Below are 25,199 nucleotides of genomic sequence, written 5' to 3'. Positions count from 1 at the left end.
CACGAGTCCAAATCCATCCTGGACGAGGAAAACCACACTCGGCCCGCTGCATTCAGCCTGCCGTCACCAGGTTCCGCTCCACCGTCTGCGAAACAAGAACAACGCCGTCAGTCAGCATCACAGCAGTCATCACAGAGCTATCGCACAACATCCGCCGCCTCAGACGTGCCAAGGCATGCCGCTGAACCGCTCCGTACCTACGCCAGAGTCCGACGCCGTGGCTCTGGTCGCTTCCAGCACCTAGGATACAAAGAGACACAAAATGACCTATGCGCTTGCCAAAAACACACCAGCCCCACGCTCCCTACTCCCCAGCTCACCTCAAACGCTCCTCCGCTTCCAAATGCGACCCGCACAGAGCCTGCAAAACCAAAGAGAAACACTGCAACTCCATGGCCATACAAGACTTGGCTATGAGACACCAACGCAAACCACAACCACCTCACCTTCCAGGAACGCTCCTCAGCGGGCGGCATTGCCCCTCCAAACGGCACCTACAAAAACCAAAGCCAAAAGGCACTTCCTGAAACACTGCCCAAAACCACAGCCTGCCCACACCTATCCCCTTCTCCCCCTCCTTTACCTTCAACAGCTTGCCTCCCCCGCCTCCGTCACTTTGGGTTCCCGCTTGGAGGCTGACGCACCACCTCTAAGATGCAAACAACGGGGGTGGCTTAGAACCGCACCAGCCACACGCAGCACCTGAAAAATAACCCCTCCTTCAGCCCACCCATCCCCGAGTCAGCTCCAGGGCCCATACCCCACATTGCTCCTCGCTTGGAACCTTCACGTTAAAAAAAAAAAAAAAAAAAAAAAAAGTCAGAAACACCATAAAGTAGTCAAAGAACCACCAGTCACATCTTCCCTCTAACCCCTCAGCTACTCCGTCCAACCCGACTGAACCACCTTTGCCTCAACAGTCTAGGCAGAGCAATGCATTAGCCACAGACCCTTCGCACTACTCCACCTACCCCCTGACTCTACACCCCCCGGGCAGGGCGGCTCCAGGCCACACGCACACCCCGACGATCCACAGCGCACTACAAACAATGTGCCTTAAAAGACGAGAGAGAGAACTCTCGGTAATAAGAACGACACCCGGACGGAAGACGCCGTCCGGCGAGAAGACCTGCGGGACCGTGACGGCCACGTGATGAGGTTCTACGGCAGCCCCAGAAAAAGAGAGGAACGTCACGGCCCCCGACAAGGGGTTATTCTGAAAACCGAGAGGACGCAGGCGCAACAATCCCGGCTGCAAGACCTAAGAACGTAAGGACGCAGGCAAGAAAGCCCAGTCCACAAAAACGGACCGCAAGAGAGCAGAGCTGCTGACGCAGCCGAGAACGACGCCGCAAAAAAGGACCGCCTGGAAACCTCCCAGGTGCCAGACCGATCCACGCCGCACGTTTGGAACGCCAGAAAAGAAGCGCCCGATCGGCACTGGGTCGACGGACGCACGCGTTCGAGATGCTAGGGATGATGCCCAACTCACAACACCTGAGGCGCACGGCACCCTCCTTGGGCACAAAGGCAACATCGAGACCCAACAAAGTCCTAAGACACACAAGACACACCACGCAAACTGCACAACAACAGACACAGCCTGGAACCGCCCTGCCCGGCACACGCTGCCATCCTGCTGAAGACTAACCTGCTCCCTTATACCCGACCAGAGGGCACTGTTCCCAGACAGCCCTCTCTGCTGCGCTACACTTAGAAACCCCACCCCGCAACGGCCAACCTCGCACCCTCCCTCCCCCGACCCCTCTCCGGCACCGGAGCCGCAACTTAGCTTGCAGACAGCCACGAGTCCAAATCCATCCTGGACGAGGAAAACCACACTCGGCCCGCTGCATTCAGCCTGCCGTCACCAGGTTCCGCTCCACCGTCTGCGAAACAAGAACAACGCCGTCAGTCAGCATCACAGCAGTCATCACAGAGCTATCGCACAACATCCGCCGCCTCAGACGTGCCAAGGCATGCCGCTGAACCGCTCCGTACCTACGCCAGAGTCCGACGCCGTGGCTCTGGTCGCTTCCAGCACCTAGGATACAAAGAGACACAAAATGACCTATGCGCTTGCCAAAAACACACCAGCCCCACGCTCCCTACTCCCCAGCTCACCTCAAACGCTCCTCCGCTTCCAAATGCGACCCGCACAGAGCCTGCAAAACCAAAGAGAAACACTGCAACTCCATGGCCATACAAGACTTGGCTATGAGACACCAACGCAAACCACAACCACCTCACCTTCCAGGAACGCTCCTCAGCGGGCGGCATTGCCCCTCCAAACGGCACCTACAAAAACCAAAGCCAAAAGGCACTTCCTGAAACACTGCCCAAAACCACAGCCTGCCCACACCTATCCCCTTCTCCCCCTCCTTTACCTTCAACAGCTTGCCTCCCCCGCCTCCGTCACTTTGGGTTCCCGCTTGGAGGCTGACGCACCACCTCTAAGATGCAAACAACAGGGGTGGCTTAGAACCGCACCAGCCACACGCAGCACCTGAAAAATAACCCCTCCTTCAGCCCACCCATCCCCGAGTCAGCTCCAGGGCCCATACCCCACATTGCTCCTCGCTTGGAACCTTCACGTTAAAAAAAAAAAAAAAAAAAAAAAAAAGTCAGAAACACCATAAAGTAGTCAAAGAACCACCAGTCACATCTTCCCTCTAACCCCTCAGCTACTCCGTCCAACCCGACTGAACCACCTTTGCCTCAACAGTCTAGGCAGAGCAATGCATTAGCCACAGACCCTTCGCACTACTCCACCTACCCCCTGACTCTACACCCCCCGGGCAGGGCGGCTCCAGGCCACACGCACACCCCGACGATCCACAGCGCACTACAAACAATGTGCCTTAAAAGACGAGAGAGAGAACTCTCGGTAATAAGAACGACACCCGGACGGAAGACGCCGTCCGGCGAGAAGACCTGCGGGACCGTGACGGCCACGTGATGAGGTTCTACGGCAGCCCCAGAAAAAGAGAGGAACGTCACGGCCCCCGACAAGGGGTTATTCTGAAAACCGAGAGGACGCAGGCGCAACAATCCCGGCTGCAAGACCTAAGAACGTAAGGACGCAGGCAAGAAAGCCCAGTCCACAAAAACGGACCGCAAGAGAGCAGAGCTGCTGACGCAGCCGAGAACGACGCCGCAAAAAAGGACCGCCTGGAAACCTCCCAGGTGCCAGACCGATCCACGCCGCACGTTTGGAACGCCAGAAAAGAAGCGCCCGATCGGCACTGGGTCGACGGACGCACGCGTTCGAGATGCTAGGGATGATGCCCAACTCACAACACCTGAGGCGCACGGCACCCTCCTTGGGCACAAAGGCAACATCGAGACCCAACAAAGTCCTAAGACACACAAGACACACCACGCAAACTGCACAACAACAGACACAGCCTGGAACCGCCCTGCCCGGCACACGCTGCCATCCTGCTGAAGACTAACCTGCTCCCTTATACCCGACCAGAGGGCACTGTTCCCAGACAGCCCTCTCCGCTGCGCTACACTTAGAAACCCCACCCCGCAACGGCCAACCTCGCACCCTCCCTCCCCCGACCCCTCTCCGGCACCGGAGCCGCAACTTAGCTTGCAGACAGCCACGAGTCCAAATCCATCCTGGACGAGGAAAACCACACTCGGCCCGCTGCATTCAGCCTGCCGTCACCAGGTTCCGCTCCACCGTCTGCGAAACAAGAACAACGCCGTCAGTCAGCATCACAGCAGTCATCACAGAGCTATCGCACAACATCCGCCGCCTCAGACGTGCCAAGGCATGCCGCTGAACCGCTCCGTACCTACGCCAGAGTCCGACGCCGTGGCTCTGGTCGCTTCCAGCACCTAGGATACAAAGAGACACAAAATGACCTATGCGCTTGCCAAAAACACACCAGCCCCACGCTCCCTACTCCCCAGCTCACCTCAAACGCTCCTCCGCTTCCAAATGCGACCCGCACAGAGCCTGCAAAACCAAAGAGAAACACTGCAACTCCATGGCCATACAAGACTTGGCTATGAGACACCAACGCAAACCACAACCACCTCACCTTCCAGGAACGCTCCTCAGCGGGCGGCATTGCCCCTCCAAACGGCACCTACAAAAACCAAAGCCAAAAGGCACTTCCTGAAACACTGCCCAAAACCACAGCCTGCCCACACCTATCCCCTTCTCCCCCTCCTTTACCTTCAACAGCTTGCCTCCCCCGCCTCCGTCACTTTGGGTTCCCGCTTGGAGGCTGACGCACCACCTCTAAGATGCAAACAACAGGGGTGGCTTAGAACCGCACCAGCCACACGCAGCACCTGAAAAATAACCCCTCCTTCAGCCCACCCGTCCCCGAGTCAGCTCCAGGGCCCATACCCCACATTGCTCCTCGCTTGGAACCTTCACGTTATTAAAAAAAAAAAAAAAAAAGTCAGAAACACCATAAAGTAGTCAAAGAACCACCAGTCACATCTTCCCTCTAACCCCCCAGCTACTCCGTCCAACCCGACTGAACCACCTTTGCCTCAACAGTCTAGGCAGAGCAATGCATTAGCCACAGACCCTTCGCACTACTCCACCTACCCCCTGACTCTACACCCCCCGGGCAGGGCGGCTCCAGGCCACACGCACACACGCACACCCCGACGATCCACAGCGCACTACAAACAATGTGCCTTAAAAGACGAGAGAGAGAACTCTCGGTAATAAGAACGACACCCGGACGGAAGACGCCGTCCGGCGAGAAGACCTGCGGGACCGTGACGGCCACGTGATGAGGTTCTACGGCAGCCCCAGAAAAAGAGAGGAACGTCACGGCCCCCGACAAGGGGTTATTCTGAAAACCGAGAGGACGCAGGCGCAACAATCCCGGCTTCAAGACCTACGAACGTAAGGACGCAGGCAAGAAAGCCCAGTCCACAAAAACGGACCGCAAGAGAGCAGAGCTGCTGACGCAGCCGAGAATGACGCCGCAAAAAAGGACCGCCTGGAAACCTCCCAGGTGCCAGACCGATCCACGCCGCACGTTTGGAACGCCAGAAAAGAAGCGCCCGATCGGCACTGAGTCGACGGACGCACGCGTTCGAGATGCTAGGGATGATGCCCAACTCACACCACCTGAGGCGCACGGCACCCTCCTTGGGCACAAAGGCAACATCGAGACCCAACAAAGTCCTAAGACACACAAGACACACCACGCAAACTGCACAACAACAGACACAGCCTGGAACCGCCCTGCCCGGCACACGCTGCCATCCTGCTGAAGACTAACCTGCTCCCTTATACCCGACCAGAGGGCACTGTTCCCAGACAGCCCTCTCCGCTGCGCTACACTTAGAAACCCCACCCCGCAACGGCCAACCTCGCACCCTCCCTCCCCCGACCCCTCTCCGGCGCCGGAGCCTCAACTTAGCTTGCAGACAGCCACGAGTCCAAATCCATCCTGGACGAGGAAAACCACACTCGGCCTGCTGCATTCAGCCTGCCGTCACCAGGTTCCGCTCCACCGTCTGCGAAACAAGAACAACGCCGTCAGTCAGCATCGCAGCAGTCATCACAGAGCTATCGCACAACATCCGCCGCCTCAGACGTGCCAAGGCATGCCGCTGAACCGCTCCGTACCTACGCCAGAGTCCGACGCCGTGGCTCTGGTCGCTTCCAGCACCTAGGATACAAAGAGACACAAAATGACCTATGCGCTTGCCAAAAACACACCAGCCCCACGCTCCCTACTCCCCAGCTCACCTCAAACGCTCCTCCGCTTCCAAATGCGACCCGCACAGAGCCTGCAAAACCAAAGAGAAACACTGCAACTCCACGGCCATACAAGACTTGGCTATGAGACACCAACGCAAACCACAACCACCTCACCTTCCAGGAACGCTCCTCAGCGGGCGGCATTGCCCCTCCAAACGGCACCTACAAAAACCAAAGCCAAAAGGCACTTCCTGAAACACTGCCCAAAACCACAGCCTGCCCACACCTATCCCCTTCTCCCCCTCCTTTACCTTCAACAGCTTGCCTCCCCCGCCTCCGTCACTTTGGGTTCCCGCTTGGAGGCTGACGCACCACCTCTAAGATGCAAACAACAGGGGTGGCTTAGAACCGCACCAGCCACACGCAGCACCTGAAAAATAACCCCTCCTTCAGCCCACCCGTCCCCGAGTCAGCTCCAGGGCCCATACCCCACATTGCTCCTCGCTTGGAACCTTCACGTTATTAAAAAAAAAAAAAAAAAAAGTCAGAAACACCATAAAGTAGTCAAAGAACCACCAGTCACATCTTCCCTCTAACCCCCCAGCTACTCCGTCCAACCCGACTGAACCACCTTTGCCTCAACAGTCTAGGCAGAGCAATGCATTAGCCACAGACCCTTCGCACTACTCCACCTACCCCCTGACTCTACACCCCCCGGGCAGGGCGGCTCCAGGCCACACGCACACACGCACACCCCGACGATCCACAGCGCACTACAAACAATGTGCCTTAAAAGACGAGAGAGAGAACTCTCGGTAATAAGAACGACACCCGGACGGAAGACGCCGTCCGGCGAGAAGACCTGCGGGACCGTGACGGCCACGTGATGAGGTTCTACGGCAGCCCCAGAAAAAGAGAGGAACGTCACGGCCCCCGACAAGGGGTTATTCTGAAAACCGAGAGGACGCAGGCGCAACAATCCCGGCTTCAAGACCTACGAACGTAAGGACGCAGGCAAGAAAGCCCAGTCCACAAAAACGGACCGCAAGAGAGCAGAGCTGCTGACGCAGCCGAGAACGACGCCGCAAAAAAGGACCGCCTGGAAACCTCCCAGATGCCAGACCGATCCACGCCGCACGTTTGTAACGCCAGAAAAGAAGCGCCCGATCGGCACTGAGTCGACGGACGCACGCGTTCGAGATGCTAGGGATGATGCCCAACTCACACCACCTGAGGCGCACGGCACCCTCCTTGGGCACAAAGGCAACATCGAGACCCAACAAAGTCCTAAGACACACAAGACGCACCACGCAAACTGCACGACAACAGACACAGCCTGGAACCGCCCTGCCCGGCACACGCTGCCATCCTGCTGAAGACTAACCTGCTCCCTTTACCTGCCCAGAGGGGACCATTCCCGGACAGCCCTCTTCCCTGCCCTACCTTTCAAAACCCCTTCCTGCAATGGCCAGTCCCGTCTCCTCACCCCCTTCCCGGTGCCAGCCCCTCAACTTAATCTTTCAGAGGGTCGGGGGGTCCGCATCCATCCTTGACCACCCACACATCGGCTAGCTGATATTTTCCTGCACTCCCCAGGTTCCTCTTCCTCACCTGCAAAACAAAACCCCACGGCACCAGCAGTAAGCATCGCGACTGTGAAAAGCAACCGCTTCTGCGCCACCTTCACCCTCGTAAGCGCCGCGGCATTCCGCTCGCCTCCTCCACGCCCATTCCAGAGTCGGAGGCCGGAGGCTGCGGCCGTCGTTCCTTGTGGTGCCCAAGATGCTAAGAGACACAAAATTACCTTTGCGCTCGTGAAAAGTCACAAGTCCCACACTCCTCCTCTCTACTTCCCACCTCGCCTCCAATGCTCATCCGATTCCAAAGACGGCCCGCACAGAACCTGCAAAACCAAAGAGAAAAGCTTCACCGAGTTGCCGCAGGATACTTGACTCTCGGGCGCCAACAGGCCTGCAACCACCTCACCTTCTCAGACCTCTCAGCAAGTTGCTGCTTCGCTCCTCTGACGCTACATGCATAATCTACAACAATCAAAGCAAACACATGCTGAGATACTACCCAAAACAAGAGCCCACCCACACTGATTCCCATCTCCTGCTCCTTTACCTTGGCCAGGTGCCTGCACTGCCTCTGTTGTTTTCAGGTTGTCATGTTGAGGTGCGGGTACCACCTGTAAAACCCAAACAAGAAAGGATCCTTAAAGCTTCGCCCACAAGATGACACCTGAAAACTAACTGCTACGCTTGCCCGCTAGTCATTGCTCACCATGCCTGAGTCAGCTCTGGTGCCCATATCCCACGTGGCTTCACATGTTCAAAATAAAGCCAAAAACCCAAACCGTAACCTAGTGGTATACCCGCCAGTCACATCTCTCTAACACCACACACCGACCCACCTTAACTCTGTCACCCTGCACAGCTCGTCCTTCTGCATCTGCAAAACAGTAATATCAAAGAAGTCACACAGATGCAGAGCGACAGCTTAACAATTCCAGAGGTCTTGTTCCCATTAGGAATACCATCTAGAGCCCAACTACAGCCTGCCATTAAAAGAAATATGTAACTCAAACGTGAAGCCCCGCCCATACAAGCCTTAAGACCTTTGAGATTCAATCTGCTCAACTAGCAGCGCCCTAGTGCCACTCCCAAACAGCTCTGGTCATCCCCTCAGCACCCGCAAAATGCTACGGAAATTACTGTCCTCGCCTGCTGCCGATGGCTGCTTGCTCTGAGATGGGCTGTACAGCCTTGGCCAAAGCAGTCTAGGCATATTAACATTAACCAGATGCTCTTAGTGCTAATCTTCCCCTGACTCTACCATTGCTACGCCCCTAGGCAGAGCAGCTCCAACCCACACACAGACACGCACAGACCGACGCTGCACTCAAACACTACAAACGACACGACCCAGAGACCTAAGAAAACTCTCAGCAAGAGGAACGAGTCCCAGCCCAGAGATGCTGTCAGTCAAGAAGATCGACGGGGCCGCAAGGAAGAATCTACGGCAGCCCCTGAAAAGTCAAATGCCATCGCCAATGGTAGAAAGATATGTATAAACATATGTCCGTAACTGTGATGGCAGATGCATGAGAAGCCAGGCTTAAAGACCCAAGAACATTAAGACGCAGGGAAGAAATCCCAGAAAAGTGCTCTGGGAAAAGCGACCACTCTTGAGCGACAATGCTAACGCTGCCTTAATCACCAGCACAATAAATTGCCATCGATAATCATCTGATACACAAGACATACAAGAAAGATACGTGCCTTAGACTTAAAGTGTGATAAAGGAAGCGCTCAGTTAGTGTTATGTTGATGAGCCGAGGCTTGCAAGACCCTGGGTATTTCAATGTTCCCACTGGACACAGAGAAGACTGAAGACATCAAGACCTGAGTAAGGTATGGTATGAGACACAGAAGACAGACTACACAGTAACACAGACACAGGCTGGACCTGCCCTGCCTGGTAGATGTTCTTGTTTTACGGAAAGGACCCCGCGTCCTCTCCGTGCCCAAACGTGCCTGATCTCAAACCGCCTTCTCCACTACACTGATTTTATAACCCCTGCCCGCCCCACCTGCGCTTCCCCCACCCAACCGACCACCTGCACAAAGATAGGGTCGGCCCCTCAACTTGCCTTTCAGAGGGCTGGGGCTCAGAAACCATCTTCTAAAAAGACCCCATCGGCTACCTAGGATGTCACTGCAATCACCCAGATCCTCTTCATCATCTGCAAACACAGAGTGCCATCACTCAGCATCACGCCAGTCAACGCTGACCTCTTCCACAAGGACACCCTCCTCAGAAGCACCGTGGCATGCCACTCGGTCCCGGTCTAACGCCAGATGTTGCCGCCGGCATCACCCGTGGCACCTAGAAAACCAGTGATGCAAAGCGCCCATCGCGCCTGGAAGCGGTCCCTGCTCACAAACTATTCTACACACCTCAAAAATAACTGCTGCTATGGTTTGCTGTTCATTGCTCACCTTGCCTGACAAGCTCAGGGCAGACATTCCTCCACTGGCCTCCCGTGCCACACCTCCGGGGTCAGCATCTATGTCAGGTACACGCTCGTATAGTCCATCTCCAATGACTCGAGAACCGTAACCTTCGATGCCGAGCCCGCCTTGGGAGATTGCGGAGACACACACAGATGTTATATACTGCTTTCCAAAAGAGAGCCCACCATGCAAATCCCTTGGACTGACTTACGTACTCGGGCAACACAGAGACCCCAAAACCACAAATCCCAAAATGATTGACCTCAACCTCCATCATGGCCCATGATGCCGCCTGCTCACCTTTGCTGTCATTCCTCGCTCGACTGTGCTGCTTTGCCCAGACCTATTACTTAAACTGCAAGAATAAGTCAAACCACTCACCGACACACAAAAATTAGTTACTGCCAGATGACTCAAATATAGGCAAAGACCAGCAGGCCAAACACCAAAAGAGCTACAAGCAGCAAATGACCATGGCTGGTGTAATGACAGACTCTTCCTTTAGGGATAAGTAACTCCTAAATGACTCCATGAACTGCAGCATGGAGAACCCCTCGGTGGACAGCATGCTCGCATGAGAGCGCCGACATATACGGGACAGGACAGTGGGCTGCCAGAAGCTGCTTGCATACACAATGCTACCGTTAGACAACGCGGCACTATAAAGTCTTAAGCCAGAACTGCATAGTAGTTACAGGAGACCTGACAGCAGACAGATGCTGAACATGACTTGATGGTCACAGAATCTCATGGAGACGGGTGCCAAAAATCTCATGGAGGCCCCTCAGACCCCCCAAACGCTTGATGAGAGATGCTTCTTGCCAAAATACAAGCTCAACAAGGAAAAGCCAAAGGTGATGCGCAGCGAGCTATTAAAATCTCCGTACAGAAGCATGCATTACTTCAGATGGCGGGACAGTCCTGCCAGGTCAGTCAAACCCAAGCACTGGGTTCTAATGCGTGTCCAGCGGTGTCCGTGATATTTCTCACGGCCTCCCATGTCACAGACAGCTCCCCCATCTGGGACCGTGTTGTGCATGTCCCAGCCCCTGGCCACCCCCGTGATGGAAATCAAACAGAACAAATAAGGACTCTACTTGATCACCTTGGCCTCCTAAAGAAGCTTCCTTCCTCTGCTGACAGTCAACACTGCTATCCTGGTGCTGTTCCTTGAATGCGGGCTGGCCCTCGGATGCCTCTACTGCCGAAGGAAGAGAAAATGATTACGCTCCTACAACGCGCTCCATCCTCCTCTTGTTCAAGAAATCAAAAGACAGCTACCATCCCTGACCGCTACACAACAGGAGTCTGTGCAGGAGATGGCTGAGCCCCTCCCCATAAACGGAAAACTCTGCTATGACCCTGCTTTGCCTTGTGGCACCAGCACCCACCATCAGGGTGCCCCAAACCCATTCGTGACTCCCTAGGAAAATCCAATATAATTAGCTCAAAACACCTGGCAAATAAGATACCACCTAAAAACACATGTACTCCACCTGATCCCAAAACAGTCAGATAGCTGGCTTCCTCCTACACAAAACTCACATCTTCAACAAATACACAAAACAGAGCAACACGACACCAAACATAACAAAATCCTTACCCTCTGACACACTCTGAAAGGGATTAGTGCACCCACATAATACATGCTCACACTATCGACCCGCATACCAGACTTCCTCAGGGTCAGACCTGCAGAGACAGGAGGAATCCTGACACTGCCTCCCCAGATGCCCCCAGAGCTCCGCTCTCATCATGGGAAAATGCTGGTGAGGATAAGTACAAAAAAAAAAAAAAAAAAAGAGAGGAAAGACAGCCACAGGGACCTGGATGTCAAAAGCCTGACCTTACCTGCAGGAATAAACAACAGAAATCCTGCAAAAAAAGTTCTAACCAAAACCCAGAAAATATGAAAAACCCAGGAACCTCAAAAAAAGCTCAGAACATTGTACCATGTGGCAACCGAGACTGCCTGACAGATGCCACCACAAGGACGAGAGGTCTGCCTCAAGAGCGGCTCGAGACCCTTGAGCCCAATGACCTACAAAGCCCCTTAGGGAATTACACCGGCAGTCTACCGATGGAGAAACCGCAACGGCTTAACACGGCAACTCAGAGATCTGAAATGGGCACCTGATGACTACAGAAACCAGTGCTAAAAACACTATAAACAAGAACATCGTTATCATGACCAACACTAGAGCAAGCCTCCTTGGGCGCTCAAGGCAAAGGGCAAAAAGAAAAATAGAAAAAGCTTGCGTGCCCAGGACTGCGATAAAAGACACAGCCCTCCCTAGAGATTTCTAAGAGCACAAATAATACACATCCTCTTCTCCAGAAGAGGAGAAGGGAAGGGAAGACAGCAACACAAGCCTGCGCTGGAAATAAGTGTCCAGTCAATGCCTCTAAGTAACAGTTTCTGTGACATCCTGATGGACAGATGCAAAAATTAGCTCAGGGAGCGAAATGAGAAAGCAGCACAGAGGAGTGGAGACCCGAGAATTCCAGAGGGTACATTTTCATGTACCTTAACGTACCCAGTGCTTTCCGAGTTGAGACTTGTCTGATGTTTGTCCCCGTGCGTTGAGATGCGGAGGTCCAGATAGTTTACGCTGCGTCTCTCGTGACTCCGTTGTTTCTCCTGTTGGCCATGGAGAGACAAAAACAGAACAGACCTGATCAAAATCTAAATAAAACTGCACAACCCATCTGAGAAAGGCTGGTGAACCTGCCTCCCTTTCCCAACCATCCCCTGCTCCGAAGACTTGAGAAACACCTACTCTTCTCCCGACGTGGCAGGGAAGGAAGGTTGCTCCTTCCCGACAGCTCCTGCCCTGTATTTGCACCCCTGAAGCCCCCATGTCAGCTGCTCCTTGGGAGCTGCTCTTCTGAGCTGTGCCCCATGTTCTGCGAGCACCTCTCATCTTTCATCTTCGCAAAGACTCCGGGCTCTGGAGCAGACCCACAAAGTAACTGAAGTCCTGAAGCTTATCATCTAGGAGGGGCCTGCTGCAAACCCAAAAGATTCTAGGGACAACATAGTACTCTGGAAACAATTAGGAACAGTGATTAATTATTCCATACGCTGAAAGACTCTACACCTTATGACCTGGCTGCTTTCTTGAAAAGAGCTAAAATTCCATATACAGATGCCCACCTTAACCCCTGCTAGATCACCTCACCATCACTTCTATTAAGAAATAGTGTCAACAACTTACACAGCAAAACTGGTGAGGAAAACAAGGTTCTGTCTTCAATAAAATCAGGAATTCCAGAAAAAATACAATGCATTTTCAATCAAAAAAAAAAAAAAAAAAACCAACCAAAAAAACACCATACAAACTCAGACTGTTAAACCATCTTGCCACCCCTGAACACCCATACAACATTGCTGAGCAGGAAAAAAAAAAAAAGAAAAGAAAAAAAAAAAAAGCTGCATTCAAGTGTACTTTCTACTATATAATGCTGCTGAACCTTGACTGGTCCTGAGGCCCTTACCTCAAACACACACACCTGCCCAAATAGTTGAGGCAGGTCAAAAATCTGCAATCACCTGAAGGAACAGCAGAGCACTGACACCAATGAAGCCAGGGAGCAGAATGAGCCCCCTGAGGCGAGGCTGTGGCTCATATACCCCTGGCCCCACCCACCACCCTTCCCACAATCCCCTGGGAAAGGGGAGGGGCAAACCACCAGAAGGCATAAAGGCTGCCCAAGGAGCAGCAGGGAGGTTTCTCCTGTGCCTTAGATTTGCAATGTGCAAAGCACTTAAATGGGGAAAGCGACCCTTACTAGAAACAACAAGACCTGCTCTTGTACACCAACTACATCTATTGCATCAGCAATGCAACCGGGTAAGGAATTAAATGTGTTTTTTTCTAGGGTGTGGATTGAATGAGGTCAACATCCTGCTAAGCTGTGTAGGAAAGAAGCTCGTTAAACTCATTAGCACTGTTATTATAAAAAAAGTAAAAAACACAAGATGCTATGGGGTTATGCTTCATTTCTAGCGAGACTGCACGTGCTACCTAACTTCTACTGGAAGTACGTTCTGGATAGGACTGAATGACAAAGCACAATTAGATCCCATAAAAACCCTTTCTCAAAAATTCCTCCAGTTGCAAAGTAAATCACTTACTGTAAATCACCAACAGTTCAGAGTCCCCTCGACGGTCTCTCCGACAGACTCCCTTAACGGAACTAGATGAGTCCCAAGAGACAAAAACCACAAAAACCCTATAGAAATACAAAAAATGTCTCAGAGGCCGTATGAAGCAGCTGAATGAACGCCTAAGTAGCTAGAACAAACATAAATTGCAAAACACAACCAAAAAACCCACAGGAGATCTGTCGATAAAAATAGAGGAAGGCTATCGCCTTCTCTGAAAAAGTCAAGGGGAGATCTGAGCTGACGATAGATGTCTTTGGGGTACCAACCGCCAAATAGAAATGTACCGTAAGACAAAAAACCTAAGGGACTGCTGCGGAGCACAAAGATGGCTTTAGAAAAGGTTCGGACAGAATGAGAGGCATCGTTGCAGGGCTCAGAGAGGCCCCAAAGGGGCCAGAGAGACCAAAGAAGTCTTGAGGACGCAATGAGTTCAAAAGGGAGTTGAAGAAAGGACGGGTGTCCTCGGGGACCGAACAGAGGTGCGCCGAACAAGGGAGAGGACGGAAGGACCGACCGAGGGAATGGAGGTGGACTCAGGAAGGGTTTGGAGGGGAAAAGAGGTGCGCAAAGCGCCCTGCCGAGCTAAAACGGGGCTCTAGGGCGTAGGGGGTGTCTCACGAGAGCTCGGCAATGGGAGCGGAGGAGTCCCGAGGGGGCCTGAGAGACCAAAGCAGCCTCAGAGGTATCAATGAGGAACTCCGAGGGGGATTTCAACAACAGGGTGGGAGATAGAGGGACAAACGGAAAGAAAATTCAAGAAGCAATGGGGTACAATTCGCACAGGCGAGAATTAAAAAATAAGGCCAGGGAGATGAGAGAGATACATACATAGGAAGAAATTTTAAAACAAATGGGGTGAAGAAAAGAGTGAGAAGAAATAAAAAATAGGAGAATGGAGCCAAATAGAGGGAGGCATAGAAAGAAAGTTTGAAAAGCAATGGGGTACAGAGCAGAGGGAGATATTAAAAAAACATAGGGTCAGGGAGCTGGATAGGGGGGAGATATAGAAATGAAAATTTAAAAGTAATAGGCTACAAGGCAGTGCAGAAAAACTAAAAACTAGGGAGAGGGAGCTGGCTAGAGAGACACATAGAAAAAATTTAAAATGCAACGGGGCATTCTCCAGAGTTGGCAGAAGAATAACAAGTTTTGGGGAGCCACACAAGGAGGTGGGCAGAGAGGGAGACCGAGGAAGGGAGGCAGGCAGACATCTGGAGAAGGGTGGCAGAGACGGGCCAGGATGCAGAGGAGAGGACGCGTGACTCACCACAGCTCCTGGTGCCAGCAGGAGACCTTCATCGCCTCGATGCTTCTCTCTCTGCCTCTGCCCCTTCCTCCTCTGCAGTGCTGCATGCCGGACCCTCGCCCATTCAGCAGCATGCAGCGGATACCTCTATGCTCCTCATCCACAAGGTTTCCTCAATACCTGGTGGCTCACCCACATAGCCAACAGAGGCACTGAGCTCCTAGCACTGTGTGCTGGCGTCCGCCCTGTCGGGGACAGCTCGGAGGGATCCTTCCTCACCACACAGACTGGCTATTCCTTGCTGGAGGCACCTGCCTGCAGGACTCCCTCCGCAGCCCATTCCCCTTCACCAGCTTTCTCAAGCAGGCATGCCCAGGCAGCCCCTTTTACAGCTGGAGCCCCTTCACCCAGCAGGGCCAGCCCCATCCTCAGCCTCACTGGCCACACCTGGGGCTGCCCTAGACCCAGCTGGAGCCCCTTCACCCAGCAGGGCCAGCCCCATCCTCAGCCTCACTGGCCACACCTGGGGCTGCCCTAGACCCAGCTGGAGCCCATCAGGAACAGGGGCCATTGCCAACGCCCCACAGCACATCACCCCCTCCCCTGCACCTCTCCACAGCCACATGCTCTGCACCCAGGGGCTGCAAACACACCCAGGGGCACAGAGGAGGCAGGGAAAGTTTATTCATTAATGCACATAAGAAACCCCAGCTGTAAGAAATTGCAAGTTTCACTGCCCAAATGCAGGAGGAGAGAGGGAAAGAGAAAAGCAGTGGGAAAGTCAGAGGGACACAGGGAAGAGATGTGGGACAGGGAGCCAGAAAATGGGATGCTGCAAACAGGAGAGGGATGGGGAGGAGGACAACAGTGTAGAGAGAGCAGAGAGATGGAGGAATAAATAAGAGAGACAGGGAGCAGGAGAGAGAGGCGGAAGGGACCAGCAGGACAACAAGATAGAGACAAGACAAGGGACACAGAAAAATTCTAAAGGGGGTGGGGGGGTGGAAACGTAGGCAAGAAATTAAAAAATAGAAACAGCCCGATAGAGGTAGATGTAGAAAGAAAATTCTCAAAAAGCAACGGGGTGCAAGAAACATAGGCAAGAACTAACAAACAAATAGAGACAGGGAGCTAGAAAGAGGGAGATCTAGAAAGAAAGTGTAAAAAGTGACAGGGTAGAGGACAGAGAGGGAAGAATTAAGAGTTTGAGACAGAGATGGATAGAGGGAGACATAGAAAGAAAATTTTCTAAGTGACAGGATACAAGAATCATACACGAGAATTAAAAAATAAGTACATGGAGCTGCATAGAGGGAGATGTAGGAAGAAAATTTGAAAAGCAACAGGGCATAAGAAACACTGGCAAGAAATGAAAGAGAGGGGGAAAGGTAGCAAGAAAATTTAAAAAGCAACTGAGTTTGAGAAATATATGCAAGATTTTAAAAAAATAGGGATGGAGAAGTAGAAAATAAGTTTCAAAAGCAATGGGGTACAAGAAACATAGGCAAGAATTAAAAAATAGGGGCAGAAAAGAAAGCAACTGTGGTGGGTTGACCTCGGCTGGCTGCCGGGTGCCCACCAAGCCGCTCTATCGCTCCCCCTCCTCAACAAGACAGGGGAAGAAAACACAAGAAAAAACCTCGTAGGTCGAGATAAGGACAAAGAGATCGCTCACCCGTTACTGTCACAGGCAAAACAGACTCAACTTGGGGTAATTAAATTTATTGTTAATCAAAATCAAGATTAGAACAATAAGAAATAAGAACAAATCTAAAAAACAGCCCGCTCTTTTTTCCTGGGCTCATCTTCACAACTCCTGACCTCCCTACATCCCACCCCCGAGCAATGCAGGGGGACAGGGAGCAGGGGCCGCACTCAGTTCATCACACATCATCTCTGCCGCTCCTTCCTCCTCGCGCTCCTCTTCTGCTCCAGCGTGGGCTCCACTCCACGGGGCTGCAGGTGCTGCCAGGAGCCTGCTCCAGCGCAAGCTCTCCATGGGGTCACAACTTCCTTCAGGCACATCCACCTGCTGCGGCATGGGGTCCTCCATGGGCTGCAGGTGCATGTCTGCTCCACCGCGGACCTCCACGGGCTCCAGGAGGACGACCTGCCTCACCATGGCCTTCACCACAGCCTGCAGGGGAATCTCTGCTCCAGGAGTGCCAGGAGCATCTCCTCCCCCTCCTTCTTCACCAACCTTAGTGCCTGCAGGGCTGTTTCACACTCATGTTTTCTCCATCACAGCATCTACGCAGCATTTTTTACCCCTTCTTAAATGTCCATCCCAGAGGCACAACCATCATTGCCGATGGGCTCGGCTTGGACCGGCAGCAGATCCGTCTTGGAGCCGGAACTGGCTGTGCCTGACACGGGGCCAACTCCTGGTGTCTTCTCGCAGAACCCACCCCTGCACCCCCTCCCCTGCCCCAGCTAACAGAACCTTGCCACGTAAACCCAATCCAACAGCGATCGGCTACAGGGCAGAGAAGGAGGACTGAAAAATAGGGAAAGGGAGCCAGAGAGGGAGAGGTACAGGGGGGAAAAAAATAGTGATGGGCTACGGGCCAGAGAGGAGGAAGCAACAGGGAATCAGCCTGAGAGAGACTGAGAAAAACAAAAGAATAGCGATGGGACACAGAGCAGAGAAGGAGGATTTTAAAAAGGGGACAGTGAGGTGGACAGAGATAAACTGAGAAATGCCAAAAAACCTTGATGAGCTGAAGGGCAGAGAGAGAGGAATTAAAAAAAATAGGGACATGGAGCCAGACAGAGAGGCAGGGGAATGGGAATTGTGAAGTGCTAAAGGACAGAGAGAGAGGAATTAAAAAAAATAGGGACATGGAGCCAGACAGAGAGGCAGGGGAATGGGAATTGTGAAGTGCTAAAGGACAGAGAGGGATAAATTTAAAAAAATTGGGATAGGAAGACAGACAGATAGATGGAGAAAGACAAAAATAGTGATGGGCTGCAGGACAGAGACAGAAGATGAAAAAGAGGGACAGGGAACAGGACAGAAGCACAAAGAGAAAGAGAAAACAGAGAGGTAGAAGAGAGAAAGAGGGGGACTCATCATCTTGAGGACACAATAAGCTCAAAAGGGAATGGAAGCACGAGGGATCACAGAAGCCTGCCTCAGGGGCACCCCTGCGGCCGACATGTGGCACCAAGAGACACGAAATCACAATTGCGCTTGTAAGAAAATCACCAGTCCCATGCTCCTCCTCTCTACTACCCAGCTCACCCCAAATGCTCATCCGATTCTAAAGACGGCCCGCACAGAACCTGCAAAACCAAAGAGAAAAGCTTCACCGAGTTGCCACAGGATACTTCACTCCCAGATGCCAACTCAGCCGACAACCTCCTCGCCTTCTGGGACCACTCAATGTGCTGCTTCACTCACCTGATGGCATGTGCATCACCTGCAAAAAAAAAAAAATCAAAGCAAATAACACATGCTGAGATACTACCCAAAACAAGAGCCCACCCACACTGATTCCCATCTCCTGCTCCTTTACCTTGGCCAGGTGCCTGCGCTGCCTCTGCTGTTTTCAGGTTGCCATGTTGAGGTGCGGGTACCGCCTGTAAAACCCAAACAACAAGGGATGCTTATAGCTTCACCCACAGAATGACACTTGAAAACTAACTGCTACACCAGCCCGCTAGTCATTGCTCATCATGCCTGAGTCAGCTCTGGTGCCCATATCCCACGTGGCTTCACACCTTCTAAATAAAACAAAAACCCCAAACCATAACCTAGTCATACAGCCACCAGTCACACCTTCCCTCTAATACCACACACCTTCTTACGATGCTCCGCTCACCTCTCCTCCATCGCCCTGCACAGGAAGCACTCAGCATTATGCTGATGAGCCGAGCCTTGCGAGACCCCCGATATTGCTACCGATGTGCTACGGAGCGCCATCACTCAGCATCACGCCAGTCAACGCTGACCTCTTCCGCAAGGACGCCCTCCTCAGAAGCACTGTGGCATTCCACTCGGTCCCGGTCTAAGGCCAGATGTTGCCGCCGGCATCACCCGTGGCACCTAGAAAACCAGTGATGCAAAGCGCCCATCGCGCCTGGAAGTGGTCCCTGCTCACAAACTATTCTACACACCTCAAAAATAACTGCTGCTATGGTTTGCTGCTCATCGCTCACCTTGCCCGACAAGCTCTGCGTGGAGATTCTGCTTGGCATGTATTTTTGTGAGTCACATTACGCCTTCAAAACAGAGCGTTAGCTAGACACATAGGTGCCAACAGGGGCACGTTCCCTCCATTGCTGCGTGCAGATCTACCTTCTCACAGTGCTCTGCTCGCCTCATCCCTTCGGTGTCCAGCTCCCTATTGCGCATCTGCAGCAACAATAATACAAAGTCAAACGGGTGCTGACAAATACCCTAGCCAACACCGAACCTTCTCCATTCCAACTTCTTCGCTCCACTAACCTTGTTGATCTGTGCTTTGTGCTCTGACCTGCCAGGCTGACACAGCAACATCAGTGAGTTAAAAGAAAAAAAAAAAAAAACAGACAGACAGTAATACCCCTAATTAGTATGCACCCTTCCCTCTTCTTTCCTCTACCCCAATAGCCGCATGCCTGACTCATCCTTTCCCCCAGCAGGCTAACATGGATCTGCTCACCTCCCATGCTGCGCCTCCGGGGTCAGCATCCACGTCAGGCGCCTGCTCGTACAGTCGGTCCTTCTCCGATGACTCAGGAACCAAACATTTGATGCCAGGCCCCCCTTGGGAAAGTGTGGAGAGGCACACAGATGTTACATACTGCTTTCCAAAAGAAAGAGCCCACCATGCAAAACAGACTAACAAATCCCTTGGACTGACTCACATACTCAGGCAACACAGAGACCCCAAAACCACAAAACCCAAACGATCGACCTCACCTCCCCCGTCACGGCCCACAGTGCCGTCCACTCGCCTTTCTTGTCATGCCTTGCTCGCCTGTCCTGCTCAGCCCAGGCCTATTACTTAAGCTGCAATAATAAGTCAATCCACCTGCCGACACACAAAAATTACAGTTACTGCCAGATGACTCAAATATAGGCAAAGACCAATAGGCCAAACACCAAAAGAGCTACAAGTAGCAAATGACCATGGCTGGTGTAATGACAGACTCTTCCTTCACGGATAAATAACTCCTAAATGACTCCATGAACTGCAGCACGGAGAACCCCTCGGTAGACAGCATGCTCGCGTGGGAGCGCTGACATATACGGGACAGGACACTGAGCTGCCGGAAGCTGCTTGCACACACGATGCTACTAACAGATAACACTGCACTATAAAGCCTGGGCACAAAGGGAGGCACTGAGGGTGCCACAAAGTGCACAGGGAGGCGCTGGAGACCTCAGGGTTCCAACGGGTATATTTTTATGTACCTTAACGTACCTAATGCTTTCCGAGATGGGACTTGTCTGACATTCGACCCTGCACGTTGCGATGCGGAGGCCCGGACAGTTCATGCTGTGTCTCTCATGACTTAGTCGTACCTCCCGTCACCTGTGGAGAGACTAAAACAGAACAGACCTCATTGAAACCCAAATAAAACTGCAAAACCCATCGAGAAAAGCTGATGAACCCATCTCCCTTTCCCAACCATCCCCTGGTCCCAAAACTTTAGAAACCCCTTCTCTTCTCCTGACGCAGCAGGGGATCAAGCCCGCTCCTTCCCTGTATTTGCGCTCCTGAACCCCCCGCGTCGGCCCCTCCTCGGGAGCTGCTCTTCCCAGCTGTGCCCTGTGAGCATTGCTGAAGAATTTTCACCAGAAAGTGGGTATCTCTAGGTTTGCTTTATTAACAACTCAGAGTTGGGCCATCAACTCAGTGAGTGGCAACTAAGTGTTACAATTGTCACCTTATATATGTTTCTATAACAATTACGTGATTATCAAAGTCCACCTAAGGTTTCCACTGTGTTCTCCGTTCTTCATTCTTCTGGTCAGCAGACAGTTCTCTATTTTCCATCGGGAAACCGGTTCTTTGCATTCCATTTCAGTTCTTGTTTATTGACCACGTAAACCACTTCAACCACTGGTCCGATGCAAGATCATAAAAGCAGTTTATTTCCCTTCTACGTCTAGTTTCACAATGTTCTATTGAAACCCATCTTTAAATTCTAAGAATCTGACCTCTTAACTTATATTATGAATGCTTATCTTACCCTTATTCTCATCTAATGTCTACATCAGTTAAAATGTCTTAATCAGCTGTTCAATTACTCATCTTTTCTTACTACATCTATCTTTATCTACTGATTAACTTGGCTGGTGATTAATCCAGTCATGGGATAGGGCTATACAGGGACAAAATGAGTAGTATAGCATGGACTTAAATTAATATAACACACCTGTAGTTATACAATTCATGTAATTTATCTTTTCTAAATTACCCTATACAATAACTATTCTTAAACTCACAATAATATTCAAAGCCTCGATTAATTATTTGCTAACAAGCATGGCTTATCTTTTGTCTTCCCGCAGACTCCAGGCTCTGCTACAGGCCCACAAAATAAGCAAAGTCCTGATGCTTATCATCTCCGAGGGGCCTGCCGCAAGCTGCCAAGGCTCTAGGGAGAACACGGTACTCCGTCGGCGATTGGGAAAGGCGATGAGCTGTCCCACACCCTGAAAGACACTATGCCGTATGGCCCTGCTGCTTTCTTGAGAAATGTGAAAGCCCACGTACAGATGGAAACAAGATGCCCACCTTAACCCCTGCTGGGTCACCTCACTGACAGTCCCATTAAGAGATGGTGTCAATAACCTGCACAGTACGCAGAAAAACTGGTGAAAGAGAAAAGGTTCAATCTTCAATCAAGCCAGGAAATCCAGGAAAATACAAAGCACTCAGGACAAAAAGAAAAAAAAAAATAAAATTAAAAAACCAAAAAACAACAACAAAACACACTATTGAACCACCTAGCCATCAGTGAACACCCAAAACAAAAGGACTAACCTGGGGGGAAAAAAAAACCTGCATACAAATATACATTCTACTACGCATGCTGCTGAACCTCGACTGGTCCTGAAAGCCTTACCTCGAACAGACAGCTCCGCTTCTCCAAATGTCAAAACAAACCTGCGCAAACAGCAGAAACACCTCAAAATCTGCAACTAGCTGAAGGAACAACAACACACGAACACCAAAAACACCCAGAAACACAGAGAGTTCCCTAACGAGAGGCTGTGCCTCAAATACCCGGGGCCGTCCCAGGGGCGGGGCCTGTCGCTAGTGGCCGGGGCCGGGCCGATGCCAGGGGAGGGGCCTGTCGCTAGGGGCCGGGGCCAGTCCGGGGCCAGGGCATAGACAGGGGCCGGGGCGGGTCCCGGGCCGGAGCATCACCAGGGGCGGGGCCTGTCGCTAGAGCCCGGGGTCGGTCGGCGGCCAGGCCGTCGCCAGGGGCGGGGTCAGTCGCTAGGGGCTGGAGGCGGTCTGGAGCATCACCAAGGTACAGCCAGAGCCCGGCTCAGGAACTGCGAACGTCCAGGGATTCCTCCCACACCAAAGGGGCCAGGACCAAAAGCTCTTGCTGCTCTTCAAGGAGCCAGGCAACCCCATTCACAGCCCCACAAAAGCTGGCGCTCTCTCTTGCGAAAGCCTCCCAAAGTCCAACACTAGCTGCCTGCGCCGCTCGATACAGCTGGAGCCGGGCTCAGCAATTGCAAACGTCCAGGGAACCTCCCACACCAAAGGGGCCAGGACCAAAAGCTCTTGCTGCTCTTCAAGGAGCCAGGCAACCCCATTCACAGCCCCACAAACGATGGCGCTCTCTCTTGCGACAGCCTCCCAAAGTCCAATACTAGCTACCTGCGCCGCTCGGTACAGCCGGAGCCCGGCTCAGCAATTGTGAACGTCCAGGGATTCCTGCCACACCAAAGGTGCCAGGACCAAAAGCTCTTGCTGCTCTTCAAGGAGCCAGGCAACCCCATTCACAGCCCCACAAACGATGGCGCTCTCTCTTGCGACAGCCTCCCAAAGTCCAATACTAGCTGCCTGCACCCCTCGGTACAGCCGGAGCCCGGCTCAGCAATTGCGAACGTCCAGGGATTCCTCCCGCACCAAAGGTGCCAGGACCAAAAGCTCTTGCTGCTCTTCAAGGAGCCACGCAACCCCATTCACAGCCCCACAAACAAATGGCGCTCTCTCTTGCGAGAGCATCCCGAAGTACAACACTATCTGCCTTTGCCGCTGACTACAGCCGGAGCCCGGCTCAGCAATTGCGAACGTCCAGGGATTCCTCCCACACCAAAGGTGCCAGGACCAAAAGCTCTTACTGCTCTTCAAGGAGCCAGGCAACCCCATTCACAGCCCCACAAACGCTGGCGCTCTCTCTTGCGAGAGACTCCCAAAGTCCAACACTAGCTGCCTGCGCTGCTGAGTACAGCCGGAGTCCGGCTCAGCAATTGCGAACGTCCAGGGATTCCTCCCACACCAAAGGTGCCAGGACCAAAAGCTCTTGCTGCTCTTCAAGGAGCCAGGCAACCCCATTCACAGCCCCACAAACGATGGCACTCTCTCTTGCGACAGCCTCCCAAAGTCCAATACTAGCTGCCTGCGCCGCTCGGTACAGCCAGAGCCCGGCTCAGCAATTGCGAACGTCCAGGGATTCCTGCCACACCAAAGGGGCCAGGACCAAAAGCTCTTGCTGCTCTTCAAGGAGCCAGGCAACCCCATTCACAGCCCCACAAACGCTGGCGCCCTCTCTTTTGAGAGCCTCCCAAAGTCCAATACTATCTGCCTGCGCCCCTCAGTACAGCCGGAGCCCGGCTCAGCAATTGCGAACGTCCAGGGATTCCTCCCACACCAAAGGGGCCAGGACCAAAAGCTCTTGCTGCTCTTCAAGGAGCCAGGCAACCCCATTCACAGCCCCACAAACGCTGGCGCTCTCTCTTTCGACAGCCTCCCAAAGTCCAATACTAGCTGCCTTTGCCACTGACTACAGCCGGAGCCCGGCTCAGCAATTGTGAACGTCCAGGGATTCCTCCCACACCAAAGGTGCCAGGACCAAAAGCTCTTGCTGCTCTTCAAGGAGCCAGGCAACCCCATTCACAGCCCCACAAACGATGGCGCTCTCTCTTGCGACAGCCTCCCAAAGTCCAATACTAGCTGCCTGCACCCCTCAGTACAGCCGGAGCCCGGCTCAGCAATTGCGAACGTCCAGGGATTCCTCCCACACCAAAGGGGCCAGGACCAAAAGCTCTTGCTGCTCTTCAAGGAGCCAGGCAACCCCATTCACAGCCCCACAAACGCTGGCGCTCTCTCTTGCGACAGCCTCCCAAAGTCCAACACTAGCTGCCTGCGCCGCTTGGTACAGCCGGAGCGCAGATCAGCAATTACAAACATCCGGGGATTCCTGCCACACCAAAGTTGCAAGGACCAAAAGCTCTTGCTGCTCTTCAAGGAGCCAGGCAACCCCATTCACAGCCCCACAAACGCTGGCGCTCTCTCTTGCGACAGCCTCCCAAAGTCCAATACTAGCTGCCTTTGCCACTGACTACAGCCGGAGCCCGGCTCAGCAATTGTGAACGTCCAGGGATTCCTCCCACGCCAAAACTGCCAGGACCAAAAGCTCTTGCTGCTCTTCAAGGAGCCAGGCAACCCCATTCACAGCCCCACAAACGCTGGCGCTCTCTCTTGCGAGAGCTTCCCAAAGTCCAATACTAGCTGCCTGCGCGCTCGGTACAGCCGGAGCCCGGCTCAGCAATTGCGAACGTCCAGGGATTCCTCCCACACCAAAGGGGGCAGGACCAAAAGCTCTTGCTGCTCTTCAAGGAGCCAGGCAACCCCATTCACAGCCCCACAAACGATGGCGTTCTCTCTTGCGACAGCCTCCCGAAGTCCCATACTAGCTGCCTGCGCCGCTCGGTACAGCCAGAGCCCGGCTCAGCAATTGCGAACGTCCAGGGATTCCTGCCACACCAAACGGGCCAGGACCAAAAGCTCTTGCTGCTCTTCAAGGAGCCAGGCAACCCCATTCACAGCCCCACAAACGATGGCGCTCTCTCTTGCGACAGCCTCCCAAAGTCCAATACTAGCTGCCTGCGCCCCT

General features: G+C 52.8%; 1 long non-coding RNA gene across 2 annotated transcripts; it reads right to left on the bottom strand.

Moving 5' to 3' along the window:
• Window positions 1-19,772: 19,772 nt before the first annotated feature.
• On the bottom strand, window positions 19,773-21,116 carry LOC309603383. Of its 2 annotated transcripts, XR_014230795.1 has the most exons (4): window positions 21,047-21,116; window positions 20,527-20,658; window positions 20,032-20,143; window positions 19,773-19,875 (listed from the first exon to the last, which is right to left on the bottom strand). It is a non-coding gene; the product is annotated as an uncharacterized lncRNA (long non-coding RNA). The 2 variants fall into 2 exon arrangements; XR_014230794.1 differs by having other exon boundaries at window positions 19,773-20,143.
• Window positions 21,117-25,199: the final 4,083 nt, after the last annotated feature.

Source organism: Platalea leucorodia, assembly GCF_965183815.1.
Source record: "Platalea leucorodia genome assembly, contig: HAP1_HAP1_SCAFFOLD_69, whole genome shotgun sequence".
Taxonomy (NCBI): Eukaryota; Metazoa; Chordata; class Aves; order Pelecaniformes; family Threskiornithidae; genus Platalea; species Platalea leucorodia.
This window is presented reverse-complemented; position numbering and strand designations above follow the sequence as displayed.